A 19386-nucleotide genomic window follows, 5' to 3' on the forward strand; every position below is an offset into this window, starting at 1 on the left:
AATGGCGGGCGTGGCCATGTTGTCGATTTGGAGCCAAATCCATAGATTTAAGCGGTTCTGTGATTTTTACAATGTGATTGACAGTCCGGTACGGAAAAGCCCTGAACGAACGATTGCAGAACGAACTTGAGGCTAGCTGACCGTCTGTCGTTGTTTTAAAATATATTATCAAATGTTTACGGAGTTTAATTTTCATCCGTGACTGTACCGTGTCATGTAATCACGTTATATGTATGACATTAATAATACAATTATGTTGTTATCTTCAATGTTTCTCAGCAAAACGAATATGCTTAGCTAGCATATCAGCTTGCCAGTGAGCTAGGTAGGCTATCCGTGGTTAGCTCACGCATTAGCAATATGAACCACAGGGGAAGAACATAGACTACACTGATGGTCAATCAATCAGAGATGTGTAGGCTACTGGTGATTCGACTCGGCTAATTTTCATATAACTGTCTGGTAGACCTGCTGTTAACCGAGCAAGTTATCATCGTAGGTTTTCGCCACAGTCAGTTAATGAGCCAGTAACTGCGACTACTCCATCGCCGTTTGTGGTGTTCACCTGCTGGGTGACGCTAGCTGACCGATCGTTCGCAAGTCACTTTTTACCGAATAAAAATTAACACTGTCAAGTATTTTAATAACTAATCTGCAGGCGTGTAAATATGACAACGCACTTCGTACAGCAAGTTTTCCACCTGGTGCATGAAGACAAAAATAATGTACATTGAATTTCAAAGTATTATTAGGCTATTTTTTTTTCTTGTACATCATCAAAACCAATGCAGAAAAGCCAATATACGCAAGGAGCCCCAGGACCGATTCTGAGAACCACTGTCTTTAATGCTCGTCGGTCTCTTAAATTCCTTTCTAAATGCCAGTCTTACAAAGATGGTTAATTTCGTTAAATTCTGTGTGTGTGTGATTTCATCGTGTGTTGTATGTTATCCAGCAAATAAACCTTAAGACTCTTAATTTGCTTCGTGAAACTGAAAATTTTGCAGTGTTTATCCCAAAATCGGGATTATAGTAGCTTTGTCACATGCGTGAAGCATGGCCCAGGTAGACATTTACGGAATATACATGACTGACAAGCCGTCAAACACGTTTGACAGATTGAATATTTGCCGGTTAGGGTTAGCTAGCTAGTCAAATGGCTTGGTAGCCGAAGTTGCGAACTGTTTTAGCATAGGCTACTGGACGGCCAAATATAGCAAGCTGATTATGCTTTCTGCCAACTAATTATTTGGTTAAATAGGCTAAAGGAAACAGAACAAATGACTCGGCTACTGGCTAAACTTCAGAGGAGGATTATTTTATGGTCGTCTAGTGCAGCTGTAAATAGCACACGCCATAATGAAATCACTGGAGCCATCCGTAGTGGTACTAGTGAGCAACCAGGAACTACAACACCAGGAAATGAGCTTCAAAAACGAAGTCTGGTTTTGGCCGCTTGGGCCAGACATGGCAGAAACATGACTTTTTGATATCCACAAATGTAAGTAATTTTAAGATTTATAAGTCCTGATCTGAGTGTTTAATAGGCATCGTTACCAAACAAGTTAATATTTGAGTATTTTAGTTCAGAAATAAGAAATTTCACTTTATTTACATTTATTGCTCATGAATAAATTATGGCCATTAAACAGTGTTTAGATTTTCCTAACAAATTAAAAGCGTTTTTATATTGAGTACATGGTTGGCACAGGTTTGTAGGCCATGCTCCTATGTGTTACAATAAAATAAAAAGGTTACTTTTAATCCAACAAATCAATTGTCAAAGAAATTCATTTGTGAGTGGAGACGGTATTTACAGCAGGATTCAGTGAAATAATAATTATTTGAAAAAGGTCCACGTCAAATCTTTACTCATTTAAAAACAATACGGCAGATGCCTGAGAATATCCAATGAAACATGTTTATACAGGGTATGTGCATGACATCACAGTAAGTGGAAGTCACTGCGGTTACACCCACTGAGTGGCAGAAAGACTACTCAGTGGCAGCGTTAGCGTTCAGCTTGAATGCCGTGAAAACACAAAAAAAAAACCTCTAAAATGGGAAAGAGCTGTTGTGCGATTGACTGTACAAATAGATTCAACAAGAAATCGGAGCTATCATTTTACAGACTGCCAAAAGCTAAAGAAAAGAGAAGCAAATGGATCGCTGCAATTCACAGAAACAACTGGAATCCAGGCACCAAAACGTGGATTTTCTGTTGTCATTTTGTGTCAGGAATGTTGGATTTGTGGGTAAAATCATACCTTAAATTATGTACTGTATTGACTACTCATAAATTAAATATTTAGCATCTTTCATTTATATTCTGTGTAACTGTAAAGTTTTTGTCAGCATTTATTAAAAAACATCCATGATTATGAGCCTTGTATTCTACAAACAAAGGGGGGATGGTTAGATAATTTATATGCTTGGCTAGCTAACACTAAGGTATGATTTTACCCAAAAATCCAACATATCTGACACAAAATAACAACCGCAAATCCACGTTTCGGTGCCTGGATTCCAGTTGTTTCTGCAAATTGCAGCGACCCATTCGCTTCTCGTCTTTAGCTTTCGTCAGTCTGTAAAAAGATAGCTCCAATTTTTTGTTGAATGTCCATAGACCACTGGTTCTTTGCTAAGTTGTAAGGATCACTGTCGAGTCCAACTGCCTTTAATTTAAGCAGATAATCGTTTGTTTTACTCCAGGTTTTGCAATTTCCTCTATTAAAGGCAGCCATGTTGCAGCATGTTTTGCCACTCAGTTCAACTGAGAGTATTCCAGTGGGAAAGTGACGTCAGTGTATACCCTCTAAAACCAAAATGTTTAAAAACAATGGGCCTCATTCACAAAGCTTTTCTTAAATTATTCTTACTTTTGTTCTTTAAAATGTTCCTACAAAAAACCAATGTGGGATTCATGACATAGGCCTTTGTTTTTGTCCGTATCCCAGGGGAATGAGATGATGAATGCTGACTGTTTGTAAATTTTATGAGTAATCATGAGCACGTGATTAGCAAAAGGAAACAGCCATGAACAAATACAGATAAGGAAAAAATGATGAATGCCGAAATGTTCGTGGAAACATTCTTGCACGCAGTTTACGGTTAAATGGGATTGTACACGTTTTGTGAATGACACCCAATAATTCTATACGGAATACTTGTGCAAATCAGTACCATACAGTGTGTTTAGAGGTAGGTTGTGGTGTATGGCCAAGGGGTTCCCCATTTTGGAGAATCCCCCCAAAACATGGTGACTTCTGAGGAGGATATTATTAAACTCAACATCAAATTTTGATTGTGTAAACACGTGTACTGTGTAAACAGTAAATAAGGAAACTACAATGAAATGACTACTTGCTCATTATTAAAGAATGAAATGCCTAATGTCTATAGAAATATTTAGATTTCAGACTGTGTCATGGTTTAAGGAACCAGACAAACCTGACCCTACCAACTTGTAAGACAAAGGCACTGAAGTGGTGCCAACACAAGCATTCACTGTTCACTGTGCATTATCATTAGATCATGAGATTATCGTTGATCGTAAAAACAGTATTTAAGCGCTTTCCTTGTACCTGCCGCAAAATTACAGTAAATCAGCTCTATGTGGGCTTAGCTGTAACGTGGATTTTCCCCGCTCAAAATAGGCCTTAGGTGGAGAATTTGCATGACAGCAACCGCAAAGAATCCGGCTTTACTGCCACCGTCAACATGACGCACTTCCTATATTCCTATACGTCTTCCTATATTTAGCGTCGTCTTCCTATATTTAGCTATATTTAGAATGTAAAGTTCTGGTCTTCAAAATAAAAAATTGCAAAAATGTTTCTATTTATTTATTCATTGTGATAGGCTATGTTTTGAAATGCATTTAATTTGCCACTCAAAGCTTAGGCTACAATATTAACCTTATAATTTACGAAATCCACACAAATGCCAGCTTAATGTATTTAAATTATTTTATACATTGCTTCCACCATCCTTTGTCCACTAGTTTTACACATACCTTAAACAACAGAATTTTATATCTTAGTTCAATCTGCACATATAGGCAAAAAAGTGTAGGTTAATGATAATACAGTGGAATCCACTTATCTGCATAATGGATTATCGCATAATTCGGGTATTTGCATAGAATTCTCAAATCCCAAACCATTTCCCATTCATTCCATTGTAAAGAGATCGCACATTTGCACAAACAACCATTGCATCTTTCGCATCTTTACTTTCATTATGCCCAATTACATTGCGTAATTATCTATAAATAATCTATAAATAATTTAATGCATGTAACGTTGCACATAAATTTGCACGTAAACTTGCACACAAGTCAAAAATAAATAAATTGAAATGCAGTATAATTCACAACCAAATTGTACCAATAAATGCACTGAGACCTTCTAATTATTTTATAGGTGTTTTGTGCGATTTCTCCTGGCTCCTACAGAAAAACTCTGTAGTCTGCAAGGTGAAAAGAAACACCTGGCGCCACCATATTTTGGAGGTGAACCGTGGATGTCTACACTCTCCCCAATCAGCAGTGGGGTTCAAACATGCACGTGGCTGTGGTTGCAGACGATTGGTCAAACTGGCTTGGGAATTGGACATGCCTAGCCCCCTGCAGGCTGCCAAACTTATAGAGAAAAAAAGTGTCCATTATATTATATTACAAGCTCCTGGTCACACAGTACATGACCAGCAGGATCTCCTTTCATACCTCCGTTGAAAATAAAAAAAAATTTTAAATGCATTTTATTTTTGCTCAATTTTTTATGTTGTTCTATACAGTCCAGTTTGCGCATATGACATTTTACAGAGCGTGATCTCATGCACTTTTCGTTTTACAGTATAATTACAAAACTATTAGGTGATTGACTGATTAAAGGAACAGTTCACCCTAAAAGATCGATTCAAATTTACCTAATTTTGTTTGGATTGTCTGATGGATTGTGTTCTGCTTATTTTCACCAGGCTTTCGGGTGGTTTGTAATGTTTTCTTACTGGCAGGAGAATCCCCCATGGCTGATGACTCTTGTTGACATAATTCTGTGTCCATCCAAACACAATCACTCCTCATTAAAGGTTCCTCATTACATTCTTCAGGCACGTCTTAATGGGATGTGTTTTTAGCTGTGCTTCTGGAAGCCTTTTGCAACAAGAGACAAACAATTTCTGCCAAATAACAATTGGGATTGAGGGGTATTTTCGACCAAATTCTCCGATATGTCTCAAACCTCAAGTTACCTTTTATGCGTTTACTGAATGGATCGGAGCAAATAAATCTTTGCTTCAGCCCAGACATCTCTAAGCTCTCAAAGCTGCCACGGGGATTCTCCTGTCAGTGAGAGAAAAATACAAACCTCCTTCAAAGTGTGATGAAAAGAAGTTGAAAGCAGTCAATCAGAAAATCAAAATAAAACTTTATAAACTTTTATCAAACTTCTATCATTAACTTTTAAGTTGAACTGTTCCTCTAACCATTCAATTACCCCTTGTAATAGTCTGGTAATAGTAGTGTAATACAAAAAGTATAAGAGATCCCAATCTGTGAATTGGCGTGTGTATACATCAGACTATACAGAACCAGATATGAAAAATTGAGCAAAATTAAATAAGTGGTTTTGAGACCGATAATTCATTTAAATTATTATTTAATGTAAATAATTATATCAAAGTATTCAAACATGAGCCATGATGTAGGGCAAATCTTCGTGATTACAATGAGACCAAGACTTTACTGCTTGTCAAACTGTAGGACTCAAAAGAACTCCGAAGGTAGAGTGAAAATTAACATTCCCTAAATTTATTAATGATAGTTTGCCTTTTTTTCCTCAAAAGTATACCAATGGTCATTATTCCAAGGTTACATTATGGGTGTCAAATATCAGAAAGATTGAAAAGGAGCAATTATGGAATCTGAAATTATCCAAGTACAAGATAGCAGTCTAATATTTGTAATCATAAAGGATACTTAAAGGTTCTGGGGCCACTTTCTAGAAATTCAATCCTCAAGCATTGACGTAATACCTTGTGAAGATTAGTTATAACTTGAATGGTGATGAAATGACTGACAATTGCAATGTTATTTAAATGGTTCAGATGTCTGACATACCTTACGGAAAAAGTTAATCTGGGCCAGTCACATCAAAGCAGCCCTGAATGACAACATAAGCCCTTCTGCTGGCACCTGGGTTATCAGGTATTTGGTCACAGTAATTAGGAGCACTGATGTCACCAAAGCTCATCGGATAAAAATAAACCATGCTTTCTGTAAAATATAAAAATGGCAACACACCCAGAAGCAGATAACAAAATCCTCGCTAGACTGTAAAATATTTTTCAAGTGTTTAAACCAAGTGTGTTTATACGTTTCCTGTCTAGTTCAAAAACCTACGCACCAGTTCAGATTCACAGGAAGAGATCTAACTAGATTTGCACATAAGATATAAAAAGAAGAGATGGGCTTCGACACGCTTTCAGATTCACCTTACATAAGTATCCATCCTGTGTATTTTCACACCGGTTATAAAAAGAGCTGAAATAAATGTATGCCACCCATTCGTTTTTAGCAAACGATATCAGTTGATCCAGCAAAAAGGCCAGAGGCTGCTATTCAGACATTATGCACCATCAGGAATCCAGACAAGTATGCCAGTGCAGTGTCACTTCCACACTTTCACAAAATTTCTGTCAAAGTGACTTCAAAACATAAACACATCATAACATATATGTTTGTAATCAACACTAATGCTACCACAATGGGGGGACTATGTATAAAAGGGGCTGTAATTCCTCCATGGGTCACTTGATATGGATGCAAAGACCCTTAAATTAAAGCTGACAGTCTGCACTTTATCTGCATTTAGCTTGACATTAACTTTTTGGCTGACAAGTCACTGTGGCTAGTGCTTTTCTAAAGTCATTTTAACAAATAAATAAATATATATACATATTCAGAACTGGAGAATCTGAATCACTCTCCACTGGAATGGAGTGTCACTACAGCCGCGTTTCCACCAAAAGTACCCGGAATTTTTAGTCCCAGGAACTACGTTTCAAGGAACTAAAAGGTTCCTTCAGCCCACTGTTGTCTGGTACAGCCACCGTTTGCTTTCCTTCGAAGTTACTGCTAGCCCAGCAGCGAAGTGTGCCCTCCAGATGCGAACCATGCACCATAAATTAGTCCATAGTCATCCTGGTCTTTTTGTGGAATTGAAGAATGGCAGAGTAAAATTACGGCAATCTGAAAAAGCTAAAGGGACGATTACTAGAATTAACCTGTTATTTTACCCTGACAAAAAGTGCGGAAGGTGATTTCCAGTTTGCTTTAACTGTATCACCAATGTGAATTATGCAGAACTACCGCATACCTCACATAACTGTATCAAACGCTTTGAGTCAATTACAACGGGCTAACAAAGAAAATCCGGAAGAAAATATTCAGCAACGGAATAAATCCGTTTGAATGTTTTGGTACGTAATATGCTGTCCCAGCACGAATGCTTAGCATTTTATAAAACGAATACTAAAGCAAGAAAAGAACAGAAGAGCACACGTTATAATTCCAAGACATTGGCAGGCTATAACCAAAACTAGGCTACTGCGCCGCATAACATACAAGTTTGATTTGAAGTTATTATTAAAATAAATTGGTTTGCGGCTGCATATTTTTAAACATGGTGGTTGAAAATAAACACAAAAAAATGCTGCGAGTACTCGACCAATCAGAAATGTTCAGCGCTGCAAGCTCCACCCAAAAGGTTCCTGTACTTTCGGAAAGTACTACCCCCCGAGCAGGAACTTTTTGGGGGGTAAAATAAAGCCCCCGCAACTAAATTTAGACCCTAGTTCCTGGGGTGGAAACGCACTGAGTTCCTCAAAAGGGTCCTAGTTCTGGGGTAAAGTTCCTGCGGTGGAAACGCGGCTTAGATGAACAATTTGCCACAAGCCAGAAAGAGTACAAATATACACCATTTGTATGCAGCACCGTGTTTGGCTGTTGTTCAACTTCAGCCAAGTTTGCCATCTCCCCCATGGCAAAAGTGAGAGGGCAAAGTAGAGGGCCAATAGGCTGAGCGCACTGTGTGCACCCACCGTTCATGGGTGTTGTAGTATCACCACAAACTGACTTAACCATTTCAGATTCCTTTTGTAAACCACAATATAGGCTATATTTTTTCACAGAATAATGCTACCGCAAGTTCACCTGCCAAAGTGGCTAGTAAGAGTTACAGATGAGTTACACACCACTGCAAAATTCTTCCTGCATTTGGCATGTGTTAATACCATGCGCTGCCCATACTCATCGTTACATTTTAAAATTCAATTTGTGCTGGCGTACAGCACCAAATGCCGCACAGTACAACCTCACTTTGGTACACAGCATGTACAACCAGTTAAGCAAATGCACCTACCCACTGACATGTGGTGACGTCTGTGGCTGGGTAGGCACTGGCTATTAAGAAACCCAGATTTACTTTTAATGAAAATCAATAATAACAGGACCATTTTGGAATAAAATCTCTCATCAAATAAATATCTTATTTATACAATACCAAGCTCTGAAGGATGCATAACTTTAGTAGTACATTGTTGTGACTCAAATTCTGACAATTCAGTATAAATGATAATGATAATTGTGTTAACTAACTACTACTCTGATAAAGGAAATTATTTGTTGGTGTGTGCAGTAAATACCAAAGCCATTTTAAAAAGTAGTGAACTAGGCCTTCATTGAAGCTACTTCATGAAAAACATGAATTAGGTCACCTATAGGCCATATGCAAGATGTTGGCAAACGCTACTGTTTTTACGCTCAGACCCTCTTTAAATAACATAGAAATTAAATTCATATGTTAACAGTTGAGTTCAGGGGAGTAATGTTCCAGATGAATTCTCGTGAATTGGCACTGTTCAGTTTTAATTAAAAATGACCAAGTTAGCTAACCAGACATCTCACACTTGCTCGTTCATGATTTCAAGAATCCGTCAAAGCCACAAACTCATACTCAGTATCTGCCTAAAACCTAAAATGGTCCATTCCTTTGCCAAAGCTGCACTGAGAATCACACTTCCCAAATGATAGTTTATTAAAATGTTAACAAAAGGTGCTTTGCATTAGTAAATAACTTGGCAGCCAATTAACTTCAGCTCACGAAGAGGCTCACACTTATACTGACTTTAGTTAAGGTTCTGGTATAGAAGTGGGAGGCTCTCAGCTGCAGTAGGCCAAGTATTCCTAGGAGGATGGATGTCGGCCCAATGTCAGCTAAGGGAAATCTTTTTAGACGCCCGGAGTCATAAAAAAGTGCACAAATGTCATATGTATTCCTCTGTGTATTCTGCTCATCTGGTAGCCTTAGACTGACCTGAGCTCCTAGTCTGGTGGCCAGAGGAGACACGACCTAGTCGTCTTTGCCATCATTCGTTTCTCTCTGTCCTATGACTAATTGTGCAGACAGGCGCAACCACTTCAAGGCCAGACGAGGAAATCGGCGGAAAGTTGTGTCTGAAGATCACAGAGGTGAGAAGTAATTGGTGGATACATTTTATGGCCGTGCCCAACGTATGGGGATTCTGACTGTCGCCAATAAAAAATTTATGTATCAGACAGGTCTCTTGGAATGTGTGTCAGTTATTGAACCGGCCACTGTAGTCCCATACTTTGGGTTCCTGAGTCTGTTCCTGCGGTGTTGGTCACCGCATCTAATTTTTTAGGCCCAAATCTCGCCAGTGTGATGTACTGCATTCTAACGTCTATGCAGCCGCCTGATGCTTACCACATGGTTTTTCAATATTTTGAACACATTTACGGAAAAATGTATTGAAGAGCTCTGCCTTTTGACATTCCCTGCGTAGTATTGCAGCATGCGCCAATCAACTGGAGATTTGACTGCTTTTACAATAATCATACAGACATGCAGCATTTGCTGTTTTAGCCAGCATCCTTAATCTTTCATTTAAAACAAAACTGTGAGAGTGGCTATGAAACATAAAATAAACTACAAATAAATAAACACACAATTTTTAAAAATGTTAAAAGTGTAATTCCTTCCGTTTCCATTTCCCAGGGCAGGCAGTGCCTACCTTTCCTACCCTGACCACATGTCACTGCATCTAATGAACAGCATGGGCACAGGAGGAGTACAAGGAGCATGCAGAAGCAGTATGAGATTCTACAGAGACTGGGCATTTTACCAAACTAAACTCATTTTACCAAAACCAGGTGATTATGGGGATTACTGCTGCCAACGTGGAGCCCTTTCCCTGTATGTGGAAAATTGGATTAACTGGTGCACACAGACGGTAGGCCAATTCATATCTAGGGAAACACTGCATTGCCTAGTGGTTCACAAAATGGGATTAATCTAAACTAGGAGTCAGATGGATTGAAATAAAGCAGGTATCATGCTGTTTTTATACAATGCAACTAATACTTGAAGGCAAGGGTGTCAAATGCAAATCCTGGAAGGTCGCAGTGTGTGCAGTATATTGGTTTACTTTCAATCAGCAGCCAATTAAGACCTTGAGTGTATATTTGCTAACCAATGATCAACAACTTAAATTAATCACTTGTGCTGGAACACTATGAAAACAAGCAGATACTCTGGCCCTTGAGAGCTGGATGTGACTCCAGCCAAAACAAAGTTTAAAGGACAGTGAAGATCTGTGCCGTGGACACTGGGGCCATGTGAGGGAGGATCAGAAGTCAGTTTCCCTATGGTTGAGGATCAGTGGTCATACTGGTCCTATGGTAGAGTATCAGATGTTATAGTTTCCCTTTGCAGCAGCAGAGATGTCATTTTGCTGACTGTAATTTGAGTCTATGCTTCACAAGAAGCCCTGATCCTCATGAATATACATATCACCAATTAGCATAAGAGAAAATTAGGTGAAAGTGATTTTCACCTAAATTATGGAATATTTTATGAATCAAAGCACAAAGAAAAAGCATGTCTAACTTCTGTCTACAAATTCTCTCCAATTTACATTAAAGAAATTAAGTACTAAGAGAGCTGATTTTATAGCCCCATTCTCTCTGGTCAGTTTAACTCTTCACATTGCCCTTTGGAGGTTATTTCAGATATTTCTATTATTGCCATATCTCCCTAATAGACTATCCATGGTTAAACTGTCCCTGTGGCAGAGAATCAGCACACGTACTGTCCCTGTCCTGGGGGACCAGCAGTCATATTGTAACCAGTCATGGAGGATCAGCAATCACACTATAGCAGTGGTGGAGAAAAGTGTTGACACTGCCCCTGTGGCAGAGGATCAGAAGTCTTACTGCCCATCTGGTGGTGTATCAGGAGTCATACTCCATTTGGCCACCCACTCACACGCCAATTTAACACAAACCTTGAACTCTGATCCATTTACAGGAACTAACCCAGCAATGTGAAGGTCACAGCAGCACCCCTGCCACGGCCTATTGTTGGCATTTCCTCTGAGCTGATACTTCAGTCAAGACTACACCTAATAAATCAAGACATTTCAAGAGAAAGAAGAGACTAAGGGAAAGAAGCTAAAAGACAAGCTTGGATAACTGCAGCAATCTGCATCAAGTTTAATTTCACAGCAGAAAATAAAAAGCAGGCTACAGACAGCTATTAACTTGGGGTGGGACCATGTACCTGAGTAAATGAGTACCGGACATGTAATCGAAAATTTTTAAAAAAATTTTGTATAATGAAAATTACAAACGGCAACCAATAAGCCTATACAAAAATAAATACATTAAAAAATGACAGTCACACTGTGTGTCTGTGTGTGGCACCTCGGCTTTTATGTATATTTACCCATGAGTCCCCTGCCTATTAAGACTTCATAGTTTCTATTTATCACGTCTCCCTGCCTTGGATCATGAAGGAATCAACCTACTGTGAAGCAGTAAAGTCGCCGACATCCCACAATTCACTTTATTATCACATTTGTATCTTACATAGAGCTGTAAGATAAAAATGCACTCCAGGTCTTCACTCCAGGTGTGCCTTTAACCGGGGTTGTGAGAGATGTGCCAAATGGGGTGAGACAAAGGCAAGAGAAGGGAATGCAGGCTGGGGAAGACATCTGCTCCTCAAATTCAGCCGCACCAAAAATCTGTGCATTCAATCCAAGACCACCAGAGTGCAGGGGGCCATAGGAAATGGGAAAACACAGCGCCCTGAAAACGTATTCTCCCCCTCCCTTATTTCCTCTGTTGCTGCATATTTGTCACACTTGGTTTCAGTTCTGCAGACAAAAATTTATATTATACAAAGGGAAACAAGAGTAAGCACAAAATACATTTTTTTAAATATCTTTTTTTAAATGTTACTCAATCAACCAATTACCCAAATTTGCTAAACTACTACTGGGAGATACGAGTGTTTGATAACTTTTTTCATAAAATAAATGAAATAATTTTAAACATTTGTCGTGTGTCTACTCAGCATTAATAGAGGGAATCGGGAAGGAGGCAAATACTTTTTCACGGCACAGCAGATTCAACTTTTTCCTTAAGTTAGAGTAAGGTTTGTTCCTGAAAAAACATTCTCCAGGAAATAAGCACACAAATGAAAGCTCAACTCCAAAAGTGAAAAGCCTTTTTACGAGGTGAAAGAAATATTGCACATTTTCAAAAAAACATAAGAGGAAGGCAGCCTTCTCCAAGAAAAGTGCAGTAAACACGTCTGAAGGATTTGAAAATTCACACATGCTAAAATTTTACACCACACTGCATGAGGAAGAAAATATATATTGAAAAAATAACAAACATTACAAACAAAAGTAATTAGGCCTACTGACGGCCAGTAATGCCACTTATCACCACTGGAAGAAAGCCTCCCCTTCAGCGCTAACTTGCTCCAAATAAACCGCACAATCCAAATCTTTAAAATACTACTGGCAAAATTCCAAGAACAACCTAATTGTGCGCAGGCAGGAAATAAATATCAGAGTTCATTCATTCCATATCAATTTAGGAACATGGGCTCAAGGGATTAAATGTGTTGGATTACCACATTTTGACTGCAGCAGTTTCCTAAAAACACCTGACACAGGCTACTTAATTTGGGGCCAATCTATTCACTGGACCACCTGTTTGCCCTACTTTGTCCCCATCCCAGTTGGTCCTGCTTGTACAACTGGCTACTCTCCCCAATCTTGATGTAGGGCATAAAACCAAATAAAATCTTGGAATGAAACTACATTCTAAAATTCTAAATTTAAAATCAGAAAAAATGTAAATTGCAAAATTGTTCCTTTTTACAGAGCTGTACTGCTACTTTGTTTACAGGAGCCATGAACTAACGGGAAAAACAGAAATCATATGAACTTTACTGGCAAACCAGAATGTCTGACAATAAAAAACCCCAACAAATTACATTTAACAGATAACCCTGAAAAGATGTTTTGTCAAGACTGGTGTTCAATTAGCAGCTCAGACACTACTATAAATACAAGCCCTGCTAGAATGACAGGAAGCAAATTCAGTAGACTGCAGAACCAGGAGCGAGAAACAGAGGTATAATGCCTTCCATCACCTCAAATGATAAGATAGGCAATTCATTTTCTGCAAAACTTCATTTTAAAAGGTGGCAGGATGGTAGGAACAGTGGTCGCGCACCAGTCAATGGGATGCTGCGTCTTCAGACTGCAGAACATTTCAAAATCTGCGTTGTCCACCAATTCACTTGCATTCTGAAAAAAGTAGCCTAACTATTCTTGCCATAATATGCCAACTCAAAATAATGTTACACATAAATGTATGTCGCACATGATTTTATTATGACACTCGTAATAGAAGCAGGATGAAATAAGCTACAATATTTCAGCGTTCTGATCAAAATGAATTTTTGTCACAGGCTCATAATAAAAAAACCCTAGGAGCGATTCATATATTATTTACTCATGTTGCGCAAGCTACAGTGACGTAGGCAGAAATAAATGTTTGGGCAGGCCTGTGAAAAAGTGGGTAGACCGACTGGGTAGGTTTTTTAGGAATACGTTTTCCACGCACGCTATGCCCCGCTCCAGCGCTCCTTGGAGCTAATGCTATGATACTACTGTATTCCTAAAGGCGATGCAGTCATCGTCCTAACTACTCCAACTCTACCACCTTACGGTGGTACAAAGACACAGTGAGGTAAATACGTTTTCCTTTTTAAAATAAAATATTACAGCAAAAATAAGTAGGCCTATGCAACAAGAACAGCACGGGCTTCACATAAACCCGAATCACCAATGCACCTCTCCCTATAAAGCATGCGTCTGCTCACGACAGGCACAACTTATTTGCGCTAATTAAGAGGACATGACTGATATCAAAATGGATGGCTAAGATGTACACACCAAAGTCAAGCTAAAAACAAGACCTGCAAACGTGAAAACCTATACCATCAATCATCCTACAATATAGCACGCCTTCACACGTGCAGAAAATCATCAGTGATACAATTTTTAATAGGCCAACAATTTTTGTGAACAAACTTGATTTTTTTCCCCCCCACCACTTAGGACATCTCTAGTGACAAACATCAACCAGTTCACGTACAAGACAGCACCTTTAGTGATCCGACTGTGGTAAAATTGCCACAGCAGGCATTAAAAATGTTCCAATATAATTATAGCTTATCACTGACGGCTTGCTGCAGGTGGACAACAGTTCAAACCAGTTCAGAATGCACTTCTTTATACAGAGGACAACCACACAGCAGAACTACTACACTTCTTTTTTTGTCCCATGCACAGTAGGTTTTTATGACGTTCCAGAGTTTTAATAGGCCACAATACAAAGATGACATGCACAGAAAACTGACCAAACACATTTTCTTAGAAAGCTATCTAAAGGTCTCATTTTGACTTTTCGTTCAAATTAAGTGCTTTCTCGATCAATCTCCCAATGCTACCACAGCTATGTAAATATTATGATCTATAAGCAACACAAATCTCACACAACGAAGACGATCGGCACAAAAAACAGGAGTTGTAGTTAAAGTCTGAGTCATCGCTGTAATCTTAAAAAAGACCTCGGAATATGCGTTTATAGAACACAGCACACTTTGTTGCTGCATTTTGGCTCTCGTTGTCTGTGCAAAAAATGCAGAAGCCTGCATAAATGCAACCTTTGAAAAGGAGACAGCAGTTGCTGCATAAAAAGGTTCATCAAAGGTAGCACTACTGAGGAAATCACAGAATTGTTTCCACAGTGATGACTGGGTTGCAGATCTGATTTGCTACACTTCCATTAAGGCATTACGGCCTTTCGAACAAGACCCAATCTCACTGACAAACTATACAAGGATAACCTGGCTGTTTGAACAGAATCAATTCCACCCCTCAGATCCTGCAACGATTAAAGGGTTAAGTTTTCCAGAAAATCTACACATAAAGTAACAAAAGCCACAAAAAGATTTCTCTAACAGGTGTGGGAAAGTATATTAAAGCCATCAGTACAACGTGTCACTCAATGCTTAAAACTATGTGTTTAGGGCTTGTACACAAGACACAATCATAGTCTCTGCCTGCTATGATTACGCTTAATGTATACATCACTTAAGAGCAACTGAGACAAAATGCAGGATGCATTTGACACCTGGAAAAAAATTATATTATATTAAACAATTATATATATATATATATATATATATATATATATATATATATATATATATATATATATATATATATAATTATATGTTTATTTTATTTACTAGTGCAAGTAATTTATTTTCCAGTGTCAGAAAATAAAACGGCAAACATTTCACACAAGATTACACAAAAACCTCCACAACTGTGTACAAGCTTCCATGCTTTTCAGAAGACTTGCTTTGAGTTTCGGAAAGAAATATGTAGGGATCTGTTTCCATGATTCGTGCAAACACCAGCAAAATTCAGTCTTGGTTGGTTGTATTTTTGCTTGTCTTGATCCAAGTAATCCCAAGCACATTCAATGATGTTGAGATGTGGACTGTGGGGTGGCCAGTCCATTGTTCTGAGGACACCAACAGCTCAGTCTTCTTAGCAGTGTGCTTGGGGTCATTATCTTGCTGTAGAATGAATTTGTTCCCAATCAAACACTGTCCAGACATGTTAAGATTTGTATGTACTTATCAGCATTCACAATGCATTCAATCAAAACTAAATCACCAACTTCAGATGTTGTTATACAACCCTAAACTTGCATTGATCTTGTCTGTAGACATAGTTCTGAGGGTCTTTCATTGCTTTGGCGGCATACATATTGCCATTCCTTACTTCTGAAAGTCTCTAATTTGGACTCACCGGTCCATAAAACATTACTCCACATCTCAGGTGTCCAGTTTTGGTGGACAGGTGCAAAATCTTCTCTTTTGTTTATTTCCATTTCTGAGTAGTGGCTTCTTGACAGTTACACATCCTTTCAGACCCATAGCATTTTTCTCACAATGGAAGGACGGACAGAAACACCTGTGGATTCCTTCTGATCTGAGTGGAGCTTGACTTTTCCTATCTCTCAATGATAAAATCTTCAGGTACCATCTTTGTGACAGTGATAGTTCTGGTGGTCTAAAGTTTTGGCACAGTTGTTAGGAGTCCCATTCTCTCTGGATCTTGCAATAAACTTTTGAACTCCAGTTCTCAACAGCAATATCTCCTTTAGCCATTTTAGATGCACAAGATAAAAATCTGCAAGGCAGCTAAGCTGTTTTGGGGTAGTTTGAATGTTTGAGTCACTTTTAAAGGCAAAGGTGTCTAACGTCATTGACACTTTTGGTGACAACTTTGATTGGGAGGACAGAGCCGTAACTTGTTTGTTAACAGGAAGGATGGAAGATGGAAACAAGTATGGTGCACAAACTGAAGAGGACTAATACTGATAAATTTGATATTATGTAGTGGAGGAGGCTTTTCTGTAATTTTCTGTTAAATATACGTTCAGGTATTATCGGACACCGAAAAAAATGGTGTTCTCTGAATTTTGCACTTCGGTTGATGTTTAACTCGGAGCAAACTTCAGTAAAGACAACAAATTCAGACACAAACAGCTGATTATTTAACATCACTGGCATGAAGTGTACCGCCACACGTTCGACAGTATGACTAAAAGAAATGATATTCTAAAACGGGTATCCCAAATACATGTAATGAGTCTTGGACACCTGTGGGACCTCCACGTTTTCTCCAATGTTATGTTAGTATAAGTAGCTAACGCTAGCTAGGAATATAACTTTGCTAACGTTACTGTCACATGACATTTCTAAAACTATTAATGTTAGCAAAAAACAACAACAACACATTACCCTGATTAACAACATATTGAAAAGGATTCGGGTAAAAAAACTAGTCTAACGTTAATGCAGCTCTTTAACCAATTCAATCCGAACTAGCTAAATTACAGAAGTTACGGACAAATGACAAAGTTGTTAGCACTTGCTATCTAGCTACTGTGTAATCAATAACATAACTCACCTTAGTTTGACAGCAACTTAGTCTAACGTAAATAACTCGGCTGGAACTAGCTTTCGTTTTATATTTCAGCAATATACGCGTCCAGTCCCGGAATTTTGATATACTTTTTTTGTAATGTTATATCATAAACGTTAACTAACCAAGCTGTCTAAAACTGATGTCTGGCAACAACTTTCAGCTAGCTAAAGCTTAGCAACCTCCGCTTGATACAGGGAGGGCGACTCACATGACCATGCCAGCTAGCCGACTTTCATTTCGGAAAACAACACCTTACGTTAACCCCATTTGCCTAACAGAAACTGACACATTGCAAGCTTCCTAAATAAATTATGTAATGTTTTGGCATTTTTGGAGTGTTAGACGACAGATTATCAAGCCGTTTTGACAAATAATAACTAAATTAAGTTTAAATTAACTAACTAGCTAGCTAGCATGCTGCAAGCACTTTGCTATGGAAAAAGCGACAAGGCAAACCGCATAAACCCTCCATTCCAGATCAATGGGATCCCACACAGCACATGAAGGATCACTCAAATCCAGCTAGTCTAACTAGTCAGCCATCCAGCCACCATTTGTAAACTAATGTAAACTGACACCGTTTAAAGCGGAGAAGATGCGTAACTAGCTTATTCAAATTTCAGGGAAAGTTTCCAAGGAAAATTTAAACTTGGTTTCAGGGTTCCCTCTCACCGAGTTAGCCAGCGTGAGCTACATTTTTAAGTGCAGTGGACCAACAGCCAACTGGAAGGTTAGCTAGCTAACGTTAGCTAGAACAGAATTGTCCATGCATCGACGCTCGTAAAAAGACACCTACCGGACTTCAACTTCAGCCAGCAACTTTCAACTAACTTGAAACTGCTTTTTCCTGAAGTTCCAAACTTGGTGGCAGTCACCCCCTCCCTCAAACTTGTTTCTTCCCCCAGCCAGCCCTCGGTTTTTACTTCAACAGCAATAACAATATGGCTTCGCGCAGCAGCGAGTCTAATAACTCGGCGTCATTCGCCTGAACGTGTAGGGCTGAGGGAGCGTGCGCAGAGTAGGGCGCGCTAGAACGTTCCGGTTTGCCGGATATGAAAACAGGACACTGAAACTTATGTGGGACTTCTGCACAACGTTTACGTTTAATATTTTCCCTTCTCCCTGTAAATGGCAAACAACATTTCTGCTTTATAATAAGAGCTGAAGTAGTAATTATTATTATTATTATTATTATTATTATTAATTAATATAATTACAAATTAGACTATAAAATATTACTGTTAGCAAACAAATGCTATACTATCCCGTTGCTACAACTGCAAATCATTTTGACAAGTGAGTCAAATAGGACAGTTGTTTATGTCATAGTCTTGCAAAAAAAAAAAAAAGTTTTAAAAATGTTTTAAAACAAGCCCATATATAACATTACGGTTTGTTTTTAGGTTCACTGTATTATGGTTAAACACCTCAGTACTGTTGTCATTGCTTTCAGTTAAACATTCTGAGGTCCTGTACTACTGAAATTTGAATAAGAACCAGAATGACGACTTTTCTCAATCAGGAAGCCTCCAAGGTACAAGTTGCTGATGTGTGTTAGGGAAGCCCATGAAAGCCTTTCTGTTCTAATGATTAGAAGTGCAAATACACTGTAGTATATGACAGAAGCCAATAAACTGTAATGTGGCAGGGTGAAAATGACTGAATAAGAATGACATTATGTGCATGCTTGGCATAAACACAAATGCAAACGAACAACATGAACAGAAGGCCTCTACGCATAAATCCAACAGTCACCAACAAGCCAGGACTAGTGATCCTTGAGGACTAATTGCCATTCTTTCACAACCTCTAAAACCACACAACAGCAGAAAATGGCTGGGACTGGTTATTCTTGAGGACCAATAACCACTATCTTAAAGGAATAAACTCCCCAGGGCACTACAGAACCAACACAGTTTTTCCAGAGAC

General features: G+C 38.6%; 2 protein-coding genes across 2 annotated transcripts in view; one reads left to right on the plus strand and one right to left on the minus strand.

Moving 5' to 3' along the window:
* The window catches only part of plekhf2 (pleckstrin homology domain containing, family F (with FYVE domain) member 2), a 28739-nt gene extending 10268 nt beyond the window's left edge, over positions 1-18471 (minus strand). Inside the window, exon 1 of the mRNA XM_064338905.1 lies at positions 18254-18471. The gene's annotated coding sequence lies outside the window, so the exon portion shown is untranslated. The remainder of the gene's footprint in view (positions 1-18253) is intronic.
* ccne2 (cyclin E2) overlaps positions 18319-19386 on the plus strand; it is a 75088-nt gene continuing 74020 nt past the window's right edge. Inside the window, exon 1 of the mRNA XM_064338889.1 lies at positions 18319-18322. The gene's annotated coding sequence lies outside the window, so the exon portion shown is untranslated. The remainder of the gene's footprint in view (positions 18323-19386) is intronic.

The sequence above is a fragment of the Anguilla rostrata genome, chromosome 1 (genome assembly GCF_018555375.3).
Source record: "Anguilla rostrata isolate EN2019 chromosome 1, ASM1855537v3, whole genome shotgun sequence".
NCBI lineage: Eukaryota > Metazoa > Chordata > Actinopteri > Anguilliformes > Anguillidae > Anguilla > Anguilla rostrata.